The sequence below is a fragment of the Stomoxys calcitrans genome, chromosome 1 (genome assembly GCF_963082655.1).
Source record: "Stomoxys calcitrans chromosome 1, idStoCalc2.1, whole genome shotgun sequence".
NCBI classification, from domain to species: Eukaryota; Metazoa; Arthropoda; class Insecta; order Diptera; family Muscidae; genus Stomoxys; species Stomoxys calcitrans.
In genome coordinates, this window is record NC_081552.1 from 87,874,904 (window position 1) to 87,897,387 (window position 22,484).

Genomic DNA, 22,484 nt, shown 5'->3' on the forward strand with positions numbered 1-22,484 from the left:
TCTTATGGTGGAGGGTATAAAAAGTTATATCTTCTTATATATAAACAAGTAAAAGCGTGCTAAGTTCGGCCGGGTCGAATCTTACATACCCTCCACCATGGATCGCATTTGCCGAGTTCTTCTCCCGGCATCTCTTCTTAGGCAAAAAAGGATATAAGAAAAAAATTATTAAATTATTATTAAATGTTGGAGACCTGTGTAAAATGTCAGCCAATTCGAATAAGAATTGCGCCCTTTGGGGGCTCAAGAAGTAAAATAGAGATATCGATTTATATGGGAGCTGTATCGGGCTATAGACCGATTCAGATCATAATAAACACGTATTTTGATGGTCATGAGAGGATCCGTAGTACATAATTTCAGGCAAATCGGATAATAATTGCGACCTCTAGAGGCTCAAGAAGTCAAGGTCCCAGATCGGTTTATATGGCAGCTATATCAGGTTATGGACCGATTTCAACCATACTTGGCACAGTTATTGGATATCATAACAAAACATGTCGTGCAAAATTTCATTTCAAACGGATAAGAATTGCGCACGCTAGAGGCTCAAGAAGTCAAGATCCCAGATCGGTTTATATGGCAGCTATATCAGGTTATTGACCGATTTGAACCATACTTGACACAGTTTTTGGATATCATAACAAAACACGTCGTGCAAAATTTCATTCCAATCGAATTAGAATTGCGTACTCTAGAGGCTCAAGAAGTCAAGACCCAAGATCGGTTTATATGGCAGCTATATCAAAACATGGACCGATATGGGCCATTTACAATACCAACCGACCTACACTAATAAGAAGTATTTGTGCAAAATTTCAAGCGGCTAGCTTTACTCCTTCGGAAGTAAGGGTGCTTTCGACAGACAGACGGACGGATGGACGGACGGACGGACGGACAGACGGACGGACATGGCTAGACCGACATAAAATGTCGCGACGATCACGAATATATATACTTTATGGGGTCTCAGACGAATATTTCGAGTAGTTACAAACAGAATGACGAAATTAGTATACCCCCCATCTTATGGTGGAAGGTATAACAAGTTAAAGCGTGCTAAGTTCGGCCGGGCCGACTCTTATATAACCTCCACCATGGATCGCATTTGTCGAGTTCTTTTCCCGGCATCTCTTCTTAGGCAAAAAAAGGATATAAGAAAAGATTTGCTCTGCTATTAGAGCGATATCAAGATATGGTCCGGTTTGGACCACAATTAAATTATATGTTGGAGACCTGTGTAAAATGTCAGCCAATTCGAATAAGAATTGCGCCCTTTGTGGGCTCAAGAGTTGTGGGAGCTGTATCGGCCTATAGACCGATTCAGACCATAATAAACACGTATGTTAATGGTCATGAGAGAATCTGTCGTACAATTTTTCAGGCAAATCGGATAATAATTGCGACCTCTAGAGGCTCAAGATGTCAAGATCCCAGATCGGTTTATATGGCAGCTATATCAGGTTATGAACCGACTTGTACTTTATTTGACATAGTTGTTAAAAGTAACAATAAAAAACGTCTTGCGAAATTACAGCCAAATCGGATAGAAATTGAGCCCTCTAGAAGCTCAAGAAGTGAAGTCCCCAGATTTGTTTATATGACAGCTATATCAGGTTATGAAGCGATTTGAACCATATTTGGCACAGTTGTTGGATAGCATAACAAAATACTACGTGCCAAAATTCATTCAAATTGGATAAGAATTGCGCCCTCTAGAGGCTCAAGAAGTCAAGACCCAAGATCGGTTTATATGACAGCTATATAAGGTTATGGACCGATTTGAACCATACTTGGCACAGTTGTTGGATATCATAACAAAACACGTCGTGCAAAATTTCATTCCAATCAGATAATAATTGCGCACTCTAGAGGCTCAAGAATTCAAGACCCCAGATCGGTTTATATGACAGCTATATCAGGTTATGGACCAATTTGAACCATACTTGGCACGGTTGTTGGATATCATAACAAAACACGTCGTGCAAAATTTCATTCCAATCGGATAAGAATTGCGCACTCTAGAGGCTCAAGAAGTCAAGACCCAAGATCGGTTTATATGGCAGCTATATCAGGTTATGGTCCGATTTAAACCATACTTGACACAGTTGTTGGATATCATAACAAAACACGTCGTGCAAAATTTCATCCCAATCGGATAAGAATTGCGCACTCTAGAGGCTCAAGAAGTCAAGACCCAAGATCGGTTTATATGGCAGCTATATCAAAACATGGACCGATATGGGCCATTTACAATACCAACCGACCTACACTAATAAGAAGTATTTGTGCAAAATTTCAAGCGGCTAGCTTAACTCCTTCGGAAGTTAGCGTGCTTTCGACAGACAGACGGACGGACGGACGGACGGACAGACGGACGGACATGGCTAGATCGACATAAAATGTCACGACGATCAAGAATATATATACTTTATGGGGTCTCAGACGAATATTTCGCGTAGTTACAAACAGAATGACGAAATTAGTATACCCCCCATCTTATGGTGGAGGGTATAAAAACAATTTGTGTTTGTATGTTTGTGTGTTCCTTACAGACTCAGAAACGGCTGAACCGATTTTCTTGAAATTTCTACAGATGGTGCACAATGACCTCGTGGTGAAAATAGGGCACTACGTTTTTTACGGGAAAAGTGTCTATGGGGCCACCCCACCCATACACACCACCCAAATAGGAAGTATTTGCTTATTATTGCAATATGAGGCTCAAATAAGAGGGTTTTTAGAGTAGAGAATGAATCCGATATATATTTTCAAGGCCAACTCACTGAGTGGCCTCCCATCCCCCAAAACACTCCCCTAGCCGGTCATGTTTGCCGACTATGGAAATATGAGGCTCAAATTAAAGGTATTTGGGAGTAGACCACGTATCTGATATCAACATTAGGGAACAACTGTCTAGGGTACGTCCTACCGCCATAGCAACCCCCAAATAGGAAGTATTTTCTCACCAATACAATTTGGGTCTTTAAGAGAGTGGAACTAAATATTTATAGTTTTTAGGGCCAATACCCCAAACCAGACATATTTGCTGATTTTTGCAATATGGAGTTTAAAAGAGATTAGAAAACGAATTTGATATCCAATTTTGAAGGCAATGGCAATATGGGGTTCAAATAAATGATATATAGATATATGAGAATAGAGCACGTTGCTGATGTATTTTCCGGGCTTAGTGTTTGGGGGACCACCCCAATACCCAAAACACCCCTAAATTGGGCATATTTACCGACCATGTCTATGTGGAGCTTAAATGAAAGGTATTGGGGTGTAGAGCAAGAATTGATACCCATTTTCGGGACCAATTTTCTGGGGGTCTACCCCTCTTCTAAAATACCCCAGAAACAGCGAGTGACCATCGCAATATGGGGCTCAAATTAAGATATTTGGGAGTAGAAAACGAATTTGATAACCTATTTTGGGGCCATGTGTTTGAGGGACGCCTCATCCTGTAAACTCCTCTTAAGTCAATGGCAATATGGGGTTTAAATGAATGGTATGTGAGAGAAGAGCACGATGCTGATATTTTTCAGGGCCAAGTATCTGGGGACCACCTCTCCCCCGAAAACACCCCTAAATCAGACATCATGAGAATATCGGGCTGAAATTAAGTATTTTAAAAATGGAGCACACCTCACATCCAAACTTAAATTCGTAGACCAATAAAGATCATATGGGATTCAGATAAAGGCACTTATATTACTAAACTATTAGTCAAGCGATATACTATTTTCGTAGCATGGTATTTCAAAAAGCTCTTTAATTGTCGAAAATAAATATTCCAAGGAAACTTTTGTTCCATATAAAGTAAAAGTAGGCGCAGCGGAGCGGGCCCGGGCCAGCTAGTCAACTATATAAAAGAAAACCGAAATTAAGTAATGAAAATAAATCTATTATATTTAAAGTTATTTTCCAATTTTTTTTTTTTTTTTGTACGGTTGTCCAAAATGGGGTTAATGTGCTATGACGCATATCCAAAAATTACAAATTTACCAGAACAAATTATTAAAAATGATGCTAGACTTACCATAGCACTATTCAACTCGATTACTTCATTAAGAAAATAACACCGCAAAAATAGTTGAAAAAGTAAATATTATAACTTCCAAATATAAAGATTCGTGTCACCTGCCTGATAACTCGTTGATAAATTCCATGTTTGAAAGCTACCTCATAGAAACCAATGCTATACATTTAAGCAAAGGTTTTTATATTTTCCTTTAAGTATTAAATTACCATACACCTATATTTACATTATTCTTACAAAATAATAATGTTCAAGATGTTTGGCTAAGCTGTATTATATAACTGCAATATATATAGACATCATTTGTTGCCCACTTCTATTCATTTATTAAATGAAATTTTAATAGGATTTCTCTGCTGCAAATAGACTTGCTTGTGTTTTAAAAAATATTAGCTGGAGTTTTGATTTATGAGTTTAGTGGAGCGGACGTATTTCACTCCGCCAAAAATTTCTAGTAACTCGTAATAGGTCATTATTTTTGGAAGAAAAATTTAAGTCACTCAAGGATAGATGCGGTAAAGGTATCCATTAGGCGGTTGATGATCTGCGTCCGTTTCCAGTGGAGGCTTGGAATGGACTCCAAAGACCCAAAAACTGCGGTGGTGGTATCAGGCCGTAGCATGTTGTCTGCTACTGAAACTTCGACCAGTGGAGCGACTTCTTCAGGCTCCACTAGACGACAGACGATTGGTCAGCATGGGCTTTTGACGAAGACACCTGGTTTGAGCCCAAAGGACAAGGCCGAATCTATTCCTTCTTCGCATGCCTATATTTTGCCTAGGCCATTGGCCTTCCCCGGCAAACCAACACGCTCTTTAAGAGGTTGGAATAATAGAAGACGCATCGCTCTCAGGTTAATTGAGAGGCTTGGTGCGAATGATCCAAAGACTCTCATTGATAGGGAGAGAGATTCCTTAAATTGGGCTCGGGAATTCGCTGCACAGGCTACCACAAAGACTACACGTCTAGATTCGGAAACTGCACCGCAGTCAGCCAAAAGGCTGCTAGATGAACAACAATAAGATGGGTCCAAGAACCCTTGCTAATATCGCTAGGGACAGATTGGTAATGGCAGTTGTCAACAAGGGAGAAGAACAGGGCCGCATACCTAGGAATAATTGGAGTGGGATAGTCAATGGACTATCATCAGTACACACCGATGTCCTTTCGGGATTTCCTGGGTCTCCTCCTGTTTGTATTGATGCCGATAGATTCGTACTAAAGGCCAATACATTCGTACTATTCGTACTAAACTCCGGCTGTCTTGCAGACCTCAACAAGTCTAAAGGGTTTGTATCCTACGGATTCAATAAGTTGAAACTGAAGCTCTATAGAAGCTGTGGGGTTGGGGAATCAGGAGACGACTTAGCAGTTGCTGAACACTTGCCTGAGGAACTATCCACATCGCTAAAGTCTGGCGAGTTGCAGGAGACTGAAAATCCCCCTGCTACAATCGAGTCAGGAGGGGATGGCATCGAAACGGGACCCGGCAAGCCCTGTGTGGGTGGGTCACAAAGTTGGACTGGACTCAAAGTGCGCGCCAGCAGGGAAGCACTGAACTCTGAAAGTACTTCGACAGCAGCAGTTAAGTTAAGGAAGAATCTAAGGAGAAATCGTCCACACCGCAAGTGTCCAATGTCCTGAGGAAGAGTGGTTCCACAGCTTTCTCACCTGCCCTGGATGCATACGGAAGCTCATCATGACAAGTTCTAACGAATCTTGTGACGAACTCCTGGTGGAGTCAGAAGACGAGGCTAACATAACAGTGGTGAAAGTTCTGATTCCTGACTATGGTCCGGTTTCTACAGATAAATCTCCACCATTGTAAGGTCGCTTCGGCGGCACTAAAGGTGTGTGGTGGAATGGTACGTGTACTAATAATTCCGGGATTTAAACTACTCAAGGGTATGGGGAATGGGAAACACAGAGCCTGTATTCTTGCAAAGGGTAATCCAAAAGTTTTTCTTCTTCCGTCGCTAAGCACTGAAGATTTAGTATTAGCCAGCCTTAAGATAAACAATTCTCATTACTGGCTGGCTTCCCTTATATGTCACACGATTCAGAGATGCCGCCTTCAAACCTTAAGTCGCTGGTTGAAACTGCTTCTGTAGGGAAGTAAAGCCTCACTGTAGGAAGTGATGCTAATGCACATCACCAGATATAGGGAAGTTCGGATGTCAACGCAAGGGGTGAGCTGCTATCTGGCGATTTGTAATAAAGGAGATAAACCGTCCTTTATTACCAGGAACAGGCAGGAGGTACTAGATGCGACCCATGTATCGGAAGATATAATGGGAAGGATATGAGACTGGGAAGTGTTGGATGACCACAACTTCTCTGATCATCGTTATATTAGTTTGAGCCTTGGAGAAAATACAGCAGAAGTGGCCCCTCGGCTAAACAAAGGAAAGGCGGATTGGGATAAATTTCGGCACAAATTCTGCAGCACTATCCCTTCTAGACTAGAAAAGGAAGTGTAAACTATGGAGGATCACGAAGGCCAAGCGGTTCACGATGGCCCTGAATGACTTGCTTGTGTCAGCATGCCCTAGTGCCAAGCCAAGGGGCAAACAGCGACCGCCATGGTGGACCCTAGAGCTGGTTGGTCTAAGGAAGGACTGCAGAAAACTCTTCAACAGAGCAAAAGTCACAAGAGCACCACACGATCGGGACATATAAAGGGCTGAGCTTAGAAAATATAAGGGCTAGCTTAGAAAGGCTCAGTTTCTACGCATCAACTCTACCGTAAGAAAGTTTATTTATATCTTACTAAAAAATGCATTACTGCAGGCTTTGGATCTAAAAAGATGGGTCAGCAGAGGAGGTGTACTGTCTCCTCTACTTTGAAATATAGCCATTAACAATATATTATTAACTCTGGAAGAAAAAGGCGTAAAAGTGGTCGCGTATGCTGATGATGTGGCAATTGCGGTTAGGGGAAAGCTTTCCAGCACTCGAAGAGATATACTGCAGGAAGCTCTACGTGCAACAGCAAAGTGGGCTACCGAAAGTGGTCTGGGTATAAATTCGTGCAAGACAGAAGTAGTTCTTTTCAGCAGGAAAAATAAGTTGCCTACAGTGGAACCTGTCTCATTGGGTGGAGTGAATGTTCCATTTACAGAAAGCGCAAAATACCTGGGTGTTTTACTGGACAGGTGATCTTCAAATCCAACATTTTGTGAAGGGCAAGAAAGGCCACTCTCCTTATACAACTGCAAGAGAGCCATTGGCAAAAGTTGGGGATTTAGACCGTGAGTCATGCATTGGGTATATACTGCAGTTGTCAGACCTATTATGCTATATGGTGTTGTGGTCTGGTGGACGGCCATGAGGTTAAGGGAGCTTTCTGATTGGTCATGTGACGTTTAAGGGCACTGTGTTATCCTTGATACAATATCCGATGTTCCAGGCAGTTTGGATTACACCCTACCTAAACCGCCTTTTGATAAAAATTACTGTGTCACTATTCCTGATAGAACCGATTGGAACTCCGATATCTCTGGTAACAGAAGTTACATAGACTTCTATACGGATAGTTCCAAAATAAACGACCAGGTGGGTTTTGGGGTGTACTCTAAAGATCTAGAACGGGTCAAGACGTTATCCGACTACTGCAGTGTGTATCAAGCAGAGATCCTTGCAATTTAGGAAGTGGTGGATTGGCTAAGATATAATGTCATTACGACGATTGATTAAATCCCTTGAGAATGTATATCTGAACACAAAAACCGCCCTCGACTGTCGCAGTTTTCTCAACGAGATAGCTGAACAGTTAAAAATTTACCTGTTCCGGGTGCCGGACCACAGAGATATCCCAGGGAATTCAAAAGCATACGAGCTTGCGAGACTAGGAACTACGTTACACATCCCAGGGACACTGGAATCTGTGGGTATGCCTCTAGCGACATGTAAGCAAAGTTTTTAGGACCATGCCCGATGGGCAACGAATGATAGATGGTCACAAAGAGGAGGCTGTGAGCATTCCAAAACTACGTGGCCTCATCTAGACTTGAAGAGGTCTACTGCTTTGCTGTCATTGGCTAGAACAGACATATCAATCATTGTGTCCGTCATTACAGGTCACTGTCTAATCGGAAAACATGCTGACAGACTGAAGGTTGCCAGCAACGACTTTTGCAGAAGCTGTTGGGATATCGAGGAAGAAGAGACTATAGAACACCTTTTATGTCCGTGTCCCGCACTAGCAGTTAGAAGAAGTTCCACTTTAGGATCTCCTTTCTTTGAGAACCTGTCTGATTTAGCGCATGTGAACATTCACAAGTTATTGGGCATTTTAAAGCGATCTGGATGATTCAACGGTAGGAACTAGAAGGCATCTTCCTTCTTCTGTTACTGTGGTATCACATTGGGCGAAAACGTCTACGTGAGTCTGATGGGAGATTGCCACTTAAACCAAACTAAAAAGAAAACAAAACAAGTAAGAGAGAAATAAGTTCGGCCGGGCCGAATCTTACATACCCTCCACCATGGATCGCATTTGAAGTGTTCTTTGCACGGTATCTCTTTTTAAGCTTACTAAGGAAAAAAGAAAATAATTGCTATGCTAATTGAATTGAGTATTGGAGACCATAGTAGAAGTCTGTGTGTAAAATTTCTACGAAATCGAATAAGAATTGGGTCTTTTAGGGGCACAAAAAGTAAAATAGGGAAATCGGTTTATAGGGGAGCTGTATCAGGCTGAAGACCGATTTGACACGGATATTGAATATATTTGACACGGATATTGAAGGTCATGGGAGAAGCCGTTGTACAAAATTGCAGCCAAATAGGATAAGAATTGCGTCCTCTAGAGGCTCAATAAGTCCAGACCCAAGATCGGTTTATATGACAGCTATGTCAGGTTATGGACCGGTTTGAACCATACTTAGCTCAATTGTTCGAAGTGATACCAAAACACCACGTGCAAGATTTCAGTGAAATCGGACAAGAATTACGGCCTCAAGAGGCTCAAAAAGTCAAGACCCAAGATCGGTTTATAAGGCAACTATATCAAAACATGGACCGATTTGGCCCATTTACAATCCCAACCGACCTACACTAATAAAATGTATTTATGCAAAATTTCAAGCGGCTAGCTTAACTCATTCGAAAGTTAGCGTGCATTCGACAGACAGACGGACGGACAGACTGACGGAAATGGCTAGATCGACTTAAAATGACATGACGATCAAGAATATATATACTTTTTGGGTCTCAAATGCATATTTCGAGGTGTTAAAAACAGAATAACGAAATTCGTATACCCCCATCCAATGGATAAGGGGATAACAAGTAAAAAGGCTCTAAGTTTGGCCGGGCCGAACTTTGAACACCTACCACCTCGTGTATATATGTAAACTACCCTTCGTCATAATCCGATGAAAAATGCATAATTTATGCCCCTATAGCTGCTATATAGAAACAGGGTCCGATTTGGAACAAATTCGCCACGGCCATTGAGTGGTCTAATAAGTGCAAGTCATTGTTCAATTTTGTAGACCAAATATTAGTTTTTTTGGTACCTATATCCAAATATATACCGATCTGAACCATATACGACACGAATATCGAAAAGATTTCGGCGAAATCGGATTTTAAATGCGCCTTTTTTTGGTACTTTAAATCGAGAGATCGGCTTATATGGCAGCTATATCCAAATCTGGACCGATCTGAGCCAAATTGAAAAGGGACGTCGAAGGGCCTAACACAACTCACTGTCCCAAATTCCGGCGAAATCGGATTAGGCCCTTTTATGGGCCTAAGATTTTAAATCGAGAGATCGGTCTATATGGCGGCTATATCCAGATCTGAACCGATCTGGACCAAATTGCAGAAAGATGTCAAGGGTTCTAACATAACTCACTGTCCCAAATGTTGGCAAAATCTGGTAATAAATGCGCCTTTTATGGACTGAAGACCTTAACTTTAGAAATCGGACCTTGTGGTAGGTCAGGGACGTAGCCAGAGGGAGGGTTCATTGGGCTCGCGCCCACCACAAAATAATTTGGTCTAAAGAAAATTTAATAAATTTATTCTAAACAAAAACATATTTTAAAGCCTAAAATTCAATAAAATTTTGCGACACTAAATTTCGCATAAATATTTTTAACGCCTTTTTTTATGCTTATCTGTCCCAAACAATATTTTCCTTCAATTTTTTCTATGGACAAGTTTTAATAAATATTTTTAAAGACAAAATTTTAACCCATTACGACTGACCCTCGTGACTGTCCGATTTTGATGAAATTTTATATATTCATAATTTAGTTATTTTATATTTTAAATATTTTGAATTTAAAAAAATGTTTGAAACAAAAAATCTTTTTATACCCTCCACCATAAGATGGAGGGTATACTAATTTCGTCATTCTGTTTGTAACTACTCGAAATATTCGTCTGAGACCCCATAAAGTATATATATTCTTGATCGTCGCAACATTTTATGTCGATCTAGCCATGTCCGTCCGTCTGTCTGTCTGTCGAAAGCACGCTAACTTTCGAAGGAGTAAAGCCAGCCGCTTGAAATTTTGCACAAATGCTTCTTATTAGTGTAGGTCGGTTGTTGTCGGTCGGTGTTGAAAATGGGCCATATTGGTCCATGTTTTGATATAGCTGCCACATAAATGGTCCAAACCGGACCATATCTTGATATCGCTCTAATAGCAGACCAAATCTTTTCTTATATCCTTTTTTTTTGCCTTAGAAGAGATGCCGGGAAAAGAAAAGAAAAATGCGATCCATGGTGGATGGTATATAAGATTCGGCCCGTCGAACTTAGCACGCTTTCACTTTTTATACCCTCCACCATAAGATGGGGGGTATACTAATTTCGTCATTCTGTTTGTAACTACTCGAAATATTCGTCTGAGACCCCATAAAGTATATATATTCTTGATCGTCGTGACATTTTATGTGGATCTAGCCATGTCCGTCCGTCTGTCCGTCCGTACGTCCGTCCGTCTGTCTGTCGAAAGCACGCTAACTTCCGAAGGAGTAAAGCTAGCCGCTTGAAATTTTGCACAAATACTTCTTATTAGTGTAGGTCGGTTGGTATTGTAAATGGGCCATATCGGTCAATGTTTTGATATAGCTGCCATATAAACCGACCTTGGGTCTTGACTTCTTGAGCCTCTAGAGTGCGCAATTCTTATCCGATTGGAATGAAATTTTGCACGACGTGTTTTGCTATGATATCCAATAACTGTGCCAAGTATAGTTCAAATCGGTCCATAACCTGATATAGCTGCCATATAAACCGATCTTGGGTCTTGACTTCTTGAGCCTCAAGGGGGCGCAATTCTTATCCGAATGGAATGGAATTTTGCACGACGTCTTTTGTTATTATATCCAACAACTATGCCAAGTATGGTTTAAATCGGTCTATAACCTGATATAGCTGCCATATAAACCGATCTTGGGTCTTGACTTCTTGAGCCACTAGAGGGCACAATTCTTATCCGATTTGAATGAATTTTTGCACGAAGTATTTCGTTATGATATCCAACAACTGTGCCAAGTATGGTTGAAATCGGTCCTTAACCTGATATAGCTGTGATATAAACAGATCTGGGGATTTGACTTCTTGAGCTTCTAGAGGGCGCAATTCCTATCCGATTTGGCTGAAATTTTGCATGACTTATTTTATTTTTACTTTCAACAACTGTGTCAAATAAGGTTCAAATCGGTTCATAACCTGATATAGCTGCCATATAAACCGATCTGGGATCTTGACTTCTTGACCCCTAGAAGTCGCAATTATTATCCGATATGCCTGAAATTTTGTACGACGGATCCTCTCATGACCATCAACAAACGTGTTTATTATGGTCTGAATCGGTCTATAGCCCGATACAGATCCCATATAAATCGTTCTCTCTATTTTACTTCGTGAGCCCCAATGGGCGCAATTCTTATACGAATTGGCTGAAATTTTACACAGGTCTCCAACATATAATTTAATTGTGGTCCGAACCGGACCATATCTTGATATCGTTTTAATAGCAGAGCAACTCTTTTCTTATATCCTTTTTTGCCTAAGAAGAGATGCCGGGAAAAGAACTCGACAAATGCGATCGATGGTGGAGGGTATATAAGATTCGGCCCGGCCGAACTTAGCACGCTTTTACTTGTTATTTCCTAAGCTCCTGCAACAAAAGGAATAACTTTCTTAATATTTTATGACCATTTAGCGAAGAAAGCTGAATTTTTTGATTTTGTCATAAAATCTCACATGCTGTCAAAAGAAGTAGGATTATTGCCATACATTTTTGTTTTAATATAGAAACCGTCAAATGCAACAAGACATTAAAAGGATTCCAGAAATCTCACTTTTAATATTTTTGGAAAATTCGTTTGATTTTTGGGACATAAATACTGCAGACTTTCGACAAGCCAATTTTTCTCCCAAAACAAGACAGGAAAAATTGTTGTTTCTGGTTTAAGTCGTCCACTTTACGCCAATCCAAACTTCATAACGATACTTCTATCCTAACTAAAGCTAGAGTTTTTCTAAGGCAGTTCTATTCTTGGGTTTTTTCATCGAGTTAATGCAATTTTTTAAAGACCGAATCACAAGGTAATTTTTTCTTGTGATTGTTTTAAATTAAAAGTTATAAAAACTTTCTTTAAGCCAAAATCTTCATGGAATTTTCTTGGTAAAATATTTTTTGTAAAAATTGTTCCGCAAGACAAACATTCAACAAAAACTTTTCTAGACTTTCTATATGAATTTTCTCTTATTAGTTGATTTTTTTTGCAAAAAAATATTATTTTAAAAATGACTTTGAATAAGATATTTTGCTTGTAAGTCTGAAGAACTTTTGCAAAGAATAATCAGTAATTTTTAATTATAATTTGTTTGAATTCGGAAACACAATTTTAAATCCCCGAAATGATCACATAGATTAATTTAAATGTTTAAATAATTATTGCAAATAATACCATTTCGGGCTTTTTCTTGGAATTCCATAATTCACAATACAATATTTAAGGTAATTGATACGGATCTTATAAGAGACGAAAATTTTAGTGGAAATTTGTTAGTTCTTTTGGCTTTGACCGTAGATTTGAGCACAGTAAAATATTATTTAAGACATTTTAAAATTTACTTTTTGATTATCTTCCAAGAAAATCTTTTTACAATGGAAAGATTTTGCAAATAATGATTTCCTTACGTGTTATGTAAGAAAATCTTTAATGAAATTCGACGCGCCAAACTACATGTTTACAAAAAGATGGAAATTACATATATATATTTTGGATGCAATTTTTACCGGACATCTTTTACATTAAAACCTGATTTTCGATCGATTTTAAGTAATTTCAAAAAAGGAATTAGCGACATTATTTAAGCCAAATGCAAATGGTTCATCGTAAAAAATTGGTCAAAATTAAATCTTTTGAAATATATAACAATTATAGTTGCTTAATGTATTCAGTATGTTTGCGTAAAATTTTATGGAAATAAAGGTCATTTAAAACCAATACACCAACACAAACATAACCTCTTGAAATCATTAAACTAAATTGAGAGAAAAAATGAGCACAAATGAAAAAAATTCGTCAAAATACTGAAGCTGGTTTGCCGAAACTTTCACTATAAAACAAAGATATTCGCAAGGACAACCACACTTTGAAGGCTTTTAAAGATTAGGATCGGCCTATAAATAGTGTGTTGGCAATAAGTACAAAATTCAGCTTTGACTTTATGACCAAATATCCCCGTCGACAGGTCAGTTCCTGCACCAAATAGCGACCACAATTAAAAACAAGTAAAAGCGTGCTAAGTTCGGCCGGGCCGAATCTTATATACCCTCCACCATGGATCGCATTTGTCGAGTTCTTTTCCCGGCATCACTTATTAGTCAAAACAAGATATAAGAAAAGATTTCTGCTATTAGAGCGATATCAAGATATGGTCCGGTTTGGACCACAATTAAATTATATGTTGGAGACCTGTGTAAAATGTCAGGCAATTCGAATAAGAATTGCGCCCTTTGGGGGCTTAAGAAGTAAAATAGAAAGATCGATTTATATGGGAGCTGTATCAGGCTATAGACCGATTCAGACCATAATAACCACGTATGTTGATGGTCAAGAGAGGATCCGTCGTAAAAAATTTCAGGCAAACCGAATAATAATTGCGACCCCTAGAGGCCCAAGAAGTCAAGATCCCAGATCGGTTTAAATCGCAGCTATATCAGGTTATGAACCGATTTGAACCATATTTGACACAATTGTTGAAAGTAAGAATAAAATACTTCATGAAAATTTTCAACCAAATCGGAGAGGAATTGCGCCCTCTAGAAGCTCAGAAGTCAAGTCCCCAGATCTGTTTATATGACAGATATATCAGGTTATGAACCGATTTGAACCACACTTAGCACAATTGTTGGATATCATAACAAAACACTTCGTACAAAAATGCATTCAATTGGGATAAGAATTGCGCACTCTAGAGGCTCAAGAAGTCAAGACCCAAGATCGGTTTATATGACAGCTATATCAGGTTATGCAACAATTTGAACCATACATGGCACAGTTATTGCACATTATAAAAAAACACGTCGTGCAAAATTTCATTCCAATCGGATACGAATTGCACACTCTAGAGGCTCAAGAATTCAAGACCCGAGATCGGTTTATATTGCAGCTATATCGAGTTATGGACCGATTTGAACCATCCTTGGCACAGTTGTTGAATATCATACCAAACCACGTCGTGCAAAATTTCATTTCAATCGGATAAGAATTGCGCACTCTAGAGGCTCAAGAAATCAAGACCCAAGATCGGTTTATATGGCAGCTATATCAGGTTATGTACCGATTTGAACCATACATGGCACAGTTATTGGATATTATAACAAAACACGTCGTGCAAAATTTCATTCCAATCGGATAAGAATTGCACACTCTAGAGGCTCAAGAAGTCAAGACCCAAGATCGGTGTATATGGCAGCAATATCAAAACTTGGACCGATATGGCCCATTTAAAATCCCAATCGACCTACACTAATAAGAAGTATTTGTGCAAAATTTCAAGCGGCTAGCTTTACTCCTTCGGAAGTTAGCGTGCTTTCGACAGACAGACGGACGGACAGGCGGACGGTCATAAAAATCGACATAAAATGTCGCGACGATCAAGAATATATATACTTTATGGGGTCTCACACGAATATTTGGAATAGTTACAAACAGAATGACGAAATTAGTATACCCCCCATCTTATGGTGGAGGGTGTAAAAATTGAGGTATCTTTACCAATTTCACAGTAACAGAAGAATATTGGCATTTTTCGATCTGGGGTTAAACAGACAGACGGACCGATATGGCTAGACCGTCTTAGATTTTTACGCCGATCAAGGATATTTATACTTTATAGGATCGCAAATGGATATTTGGATGTACCGCAAACGGAATGACAAATCGAATATACCCCCATCCTTTGGTGGTGGGTATAAAAATTACTTAATAAAGTAAATATAAAATAATACAAATTATAAGCTGATAGCCTTTGAAGCTATTTGTTCATTACTATTACATTTTATTTTTATACCCTCCACCATAGGTATACTAATTTCGTCATTCTGTTTGTAACACCTCGAAATACGAGTCTGAGACCCCATAAGGTATATATGTATATTCTTGATCGTCATGTCATTTTAAGTCGATCCAGCCATGTCCGTCCGTCTATCCGCCCGATCGTTCGTCTGTCTGTCGAAAACACGCCAACTTTCGAAGAAGTTAAGCTAGTCGCTTGAAATTTTGCACAAATACTTTTTATTAATGTAGGTCGGTTGGGATTGTAAATGGTCCATGTTTTGATATAGCTGTCATATGAACCGATCTTGGATCTTGAATTCTGAAGCCACTAGAAGGCACAATTCTTATCCGATTTGGCTTAAATTTCGCATGAAGTGTTTTATTATGACTTCCAACAACCGTGCTGAGTATGGTTTGAATTGGTCCATTAACCTGATATGCTGATATGCTATATATGCGATATAAACATGTCTGGGGTCTTGACTTCTTGAGCCATTAGAGAACGCAATTCTTATCCCTTTTTGGCTGAAATTTTGCATGACGTGTTTCGTTATAACTTCTAACAACTATGGCAAGTATGGTTCAAATCGGTCCATAACCTGATATAGCTGCCAAATAAACCGAACTAGGATTTTGATTTCTTGAGCGTTTAGAGTGTGCAATTTCTATCCGATTTGGCTGAAATTTTGAATGACGTGTTAAGATATGACTTTCAACAACTGTGCTAAATATGGTTTAAATCGATTCGTAACCTGATATAGCTGCGATATAAACATGTCAGGGTTCTTGACTTCTTGAGTCATTAGAGAACGCAATTCTTATCCAATTTGGCTGAAATTTCGCATGACGTGTGTCGTTCTAACAACTATGTCAAATATGGTTCAAATAGGTCCATAACCTGATATAGCTGTCACATAAACCGATTTGGGATCTTGACTTCTTGAGCGTCTAGAAGGCGCAATTCCTATCGGATTTGGCTGAAATTATGCACGACGTGTTAAGATATGATTTTTTACAACTGTATGAAATATGGTTCATATCGGTCCCAACCAGATATAGCTACCATATAAACCGATTTAGGATCTTGACTTCTTGAGCCTTAAGAGGGCGTAATTATTATCCGATTTGGCTGAAATTTTGTACAACGGTTTCTCCCATGACTTTGAACATATGTTTAAGATATGGTTTGTATCATTCTATAGCCTTATACAGCGCCCATTTAAATAGATCTCTCTATTGTACTTCTTGAGCCCCTAAAGGACGCAATTCATTCTCGAATTGGCTGCAAATTTACATAATTACTTCTAGTACGGTCTCCAACATTCAATTATATTATGGTCAAATCGGGCCCTAACTTGATTTAGCTCCAATATATTATCAATTCTCTTCTTTTATCCTTTGTTTGAGCAGGGCAGGCACGTAGCCAGGTGGGGGGACCGAGCCCACACCAAATGATTTTAATTTTTCTTAAGGACAAAATTGTAATGAAATTCTTAGTAAAAAACAATTAAAAAAAAATTTTAATGATATTTGTCTAGAGACAAAATTTCAGCATAATTTTCTCTTATGGTAAAACTTTAGCACGGCACGGTCCCCTCTCGAAATTATTTATTACTAGCTGACCCGGGCCCGCTCCACTGCGCCTTCTTTTACTTTATATGGAACAAAAGTTTCCTTGGCATATTTAGTTTCGACAATTAAAGAGCTTTTAGTGAAATACCATGCTAACTTGACTAACAGTTTAACAATATAAGTGCCTTTATCTGAATCCCATATGATCTTTATTGGTCTACGAATCTAAGTTTGGATGTAAGGTGTACTCCATTCTTAAAATACTTCATTTCACCCCGATATTCTCATGATGTCTTCGGGGGAGAGGTGGTCCCCCAGATACTAGGCCCTGAAAAAATATCAGCATCGTGCTCTTCTCTCAAATACCATTTAGTTAAACCCCATATTGCCATTGGCTTAAGAGGAGTTTACAGGATGAGGCGTCCCCCAAACATATGGCCCCAAAATAGGTTATCAAATTCGTTTTCTAATCGCAAATACCTATCATTTGAGCCACATATTGGCATGGTCGAAAAATTATATCCCTTTGGGGGTGTTTTGGGAAAGGCGTGATTCCCTAAATACATGGTCCTACATTTGGATATCAAATTCGTATTCTACTCCCAAATACCTTTATTTGAGCCCCATATTGCGATGGTCACTAAAAAATTGCTGTTTTGTGGGGTATTTTGGGGAAGGCGCACACCCCCAGAAAATTGATCCCGAAAATGGGTATCAATTCTTGCTCTACCCCCCAACACCTTTCATTTAAGCTCCACATTGACATGGCCGGTAAATATGACCGATTTAGGGGTGTTTTGGGGATAGGAGTGGTCCCCCAAACACTAAGCCTGGAAAATATAAGGGAAACGAACTCTATTCTCATATATCTATATACAGGGTGGCTGATGAATATTGCTACAATGATGAATATTGCTACATTTTTTTTTCGGTGTATGGAATACATTTTTCTTTTATTCATGTTAAATTAAATTATTAAATTATTATTAATTAAATTAATTAATTAATTAATTAAATTAATTATTAAATTATTATTATTAAATAGAAAAAAAGTTATTACATTTTTTTTTGGTAGCGGCTTTCATCAGCCACCCTGTATCATTTATTTGAACCCCATATTGCCATTGCCCTCAAAATTGGATATCAAATTCGTTTTCTAATCTCATTTAAACTCCTTATTGCAAAAGTCAGCAAATATATCCGGTTTGGGGTATTGGCCCTAAAAACTATGAATATTTAGTTCCACTCTCTTTAAGACCCAAATTGTCTTGGTGAGCAAATATGTCCTATTTGGGGGTTGTTATGGCGGTGGGACGTCCCCTAGACAGTTGTTCCCTACTGTTGATATCAGATTCGTATTCTACGTTCAAATACCTTTTATTTAAGCCCCATATTCCCATGGTAAGTAAATAAGTCCAATTTTTGGGGTGTTTTGGGGAAGGGGTGGATCCCCAAACATTGGTTATCAGATACGTTTTCTTATCCTAAATACCTTTCATTTGAGTCCCATATTGTCGTGATTGGTCTAAATATATTTTTGGTAGGTTTTAGGGTGGGGCAGCCCCCCTAGGTACCCCTCCGAAATTTGGATACCAAATTTTTATTTTTAGGGTATTATATGAGAGCACACAAAATTTCGCTTAAATCGCACCACCCATCTCCTAGATCTGGCGTTTCTGAAAATTAGGTTAAGGGTAGGGTTCGTCCCCCCCTTCAGTTTTAAAAAAATTTAGTACCCTATTTTCACCATGGGGTCATTATGCACCGTCTGTGAAAATTTCAAGAAAATCGGTTCAATCGTTTCTGAGTCTATACGGAACACACAAACATACAAACAAACAAACCTACAAACAAATACAAAATTGATTTTTATACCCTCCACCATAAAATGGGGGGTATACTAATTTCGTCATTCTGATTGTAACTACTCGAAATATTCGTCTGAGACCCCATAAAGTATATATATTCTTGATCGTCGTGAAAGTGTATGTCGATCTAGCCATGTCCGTCCGTCTGTCCGTCCGTCACTGTCCGGACAGTGAATTGTCTTGGGCCCCTCGACATCCTTTGAGAATTTGGCTCAAATCGGTCCAGATTTAGATATAGCTGCCATATAGACCGATCCTCCAATTTAGGGTCTTAGGCCCATAAAAGCCACATTTATTATCCAATTTAGCTGAAATTTGGGGCAGTGAGTTGTGTTAGGCCCTTCAGCATCCTTCGTCAATTTGGCATAGATCGGTCCAGATTTGGATAAAGCTGCCATATAGACCGACCCTCCGATTTAGGGTCTTAGGCCCATAAAAGCCACATTTGTTATCCAATTTAGCTGAAATTTGGGGCAGTGAGTTGTGTTAGGCCCTTCAGCATCCTTCGTCAATTTGGCTTAGATCAGTCCTGATTTGGATATAGCTGCCATATAGACCGGTCCTCCGATTAAGGGTCTTAGGCCCATAAAAGGTGCATTTATTATCCGATGTCGCCGAAATTTGGGACTGTGAGCCAAGTTAAGCCCCTTGACATACTTCTGCATTATCGCACAGATCGGTCCAGATTTGGATATAGCTGCCATATAGACCGATCTCTCAGTTTTAGGTTTTGGGGCCATAAAAAGCGCATTTATTGTCCAATGTTGCTAACATTTGGGACAAAGAGTTAAGTTAAGCCCCTCCACATATATCTGCACTTTGGTCTAGATCGATCAAGATTTGCATATAGCTGCCATATAGACCAATCTCTCGATTTAAAGTCTTGGCCCAATAAAAGGCGCATTTTTAATCCGATTGCACTGAAATTTGACACACTGACTTATGTTATGCTATTCGACATCCGTGTTGTATATAGTTCAGATCGGTTTATTTTTAGATATAACTACTAAAAGGTCCAATATTTTGTTATATACAATTGAACAATGACTTTTACTTATTAGTATTTGGTCCAAGTCGGAACATATGTTGATATAGCTGCTATGGGGCATAAGGTGTCAGTTTTGCACCGGATTTTGACAAAAGGTGGTTTACATATATACCCGAGGTAATGGGTATCCAAAGTTCGGCCCGGCCGAACTTAACGCCTTCTTACTTGTTTAAAACCAAAATTTTAATTTTGCATAAACATTTTTATAGTCTTTTTGTCTTATGCTTATCTGCCCCAAACATCATTTTCCTAAAATTTTTCTAGAGATAAATTTCAATCAATATTTTTAATGTCAAAATTTCAACCCATCACGCCTGATTCCGTTGTCCGATTTTAATGAAATTTTATCTCTATATATAAAAGAGACGCGTGATTGACTGATTGGCTACCTGACTGATTAATTGATCAACGCCCAGCCTAAACGGCTAAAGCTAGACTCATGAAATTTGGCTCGTAGGCGAGCTATAAGACGGGGTTTTGTGATATTCGTACGTTTAGGTACTAAAAAATACGAAATGGCTACTTTTTACCCAGCGCGAACGGATGGGACTAGAATTATGATTTTGGACCCAAATTAAAGAGTGTCTCGAAAAAATTAGATTTGGTGACAAAAATTTACCAAAAATAGTACCGGAATTTGAAAAAATTTTACGTTTAGTACCGCAATTGATACTTTTTGGTACCTTGTTTGTTAATTAAGCTAGAGCTGAATTTTGGAATTTAGGTACACTATGACAACCTAAATTAGGATGCCAAAAGACTTTTTCGACATTTAGAAACAAAAAGTGCCAAAAAAGGTACGAAATATGTGAACTTTGCATAGAGTGAACGGGTAGAGCTAGAACTTCGAAATTTGGCTTAAGTGATTGTTGTTGCGAAATAAAGGGGATAAATAGAAAACATATGGAAACGGAAGAAACGTACGTTTAGTACCGTATTTGGTACCATTTCATACTTTCTTTACGGATTGAACTAGAGCTCTGAAATTAAACATGTAGGTGTATGTATATATGTTGGCTGACTAATTAATTTATAAAAAGTCATTCATTTTGGTACCAAAAATTACGAAATAGCTTATTTAATTTTACGGTGATCGGGGAAGGGTAAAATTAAAAAATTTTCTAAAAATGCTCGATTTCTTGACAAATATACGATAAGTTATACCAAATATGAAATGTTGAGATCGTACCAGGAGTGAAATAAATAGTACTTAAGTGCTGTAATTGGTATTATTAAGTACTTTCTTTATAGATTAAGCTACAGCTCTGATATTTGGGATACAGGTACATCTTGGCAGTATGTACCGGACGACTAGAAGATTTTGTTGATATTCACACATTTTGGCTCTAAAACGTACAATATGACCCCTTCTTTACCGATTGAGCTACAACATTGAAATTTGGAACACAGTTACATTTTTTTTTGATACTCGTTAATTTTCGTACTAAAATGTACAAAGTGGTACTTTATTTACAGACTGTGAAAAAAAGGGATAGATATACAGGGACTGATACATCTTGGCAGTATATAACGGATGACTAGAAGATTGTTTTGTAATTTGTATATTCAGTACTAAAACGTACAAAATGGTACTTTATTTACGGATTGAGCTAAAAATCTCAAAATTGCGATACAGTTACACCTTGATAGTAAGAAGTTTTTGTTATCCGAACATTTAGGCACTATAACTTTAAAATTTGTCTTTCTTTACGGATAAGGCTAAACCTATTTAAATTGCGATACAGTTACATCTTGATATTGGTTTGAGAAATTATGAAATGTTTATACCCACCACCGACGGATGGGGGTATATTCATTTTGTCATTCCGTTTGCAACACATCGAAATATCCATTTCCGACCCTATAAAGTATATATATTCTTGATCAGCGTAAAAATCTAAGACGATCTAGACATGTCCGTCCGTCTGTCTGTTGAAATCACGCTACAGTCTTCAAAAATAGAAATATTGAGCTGAAATTTTGCACAGCTTCTTTTTTTTATCCATAAGCAGGTTAAGTTCGAAGATGGGCTATATCGGACTATATCTTGATGTAGCCCCCATATAGACCGATCCGCCGATTTAGGGTCTTAGACCAATAAAGGCCACATTTATTATCCGATTTTGCTGAAATTTGGGACAGTGAGTTGTCTTAGGCCCTTCGACATCCTCCGTCAATTTGGCCCAGATCGGTCCAGATTTGCATATAGCTGCCATATAAACCGATCTCTCGATTTAAAGTCTTGGCCCCATAAAAGGCGCATTTTTAATCCGATTGCACTGAAATTTGACACACTGACTTATGTTATGCTTTTCGACATCCGTGTGGTATATAGTTCAGATCGGTTTATTTTTAGATATAACTACTAAAAAGACCAATATTTTGTTATATACAATTGAACAATAACTTT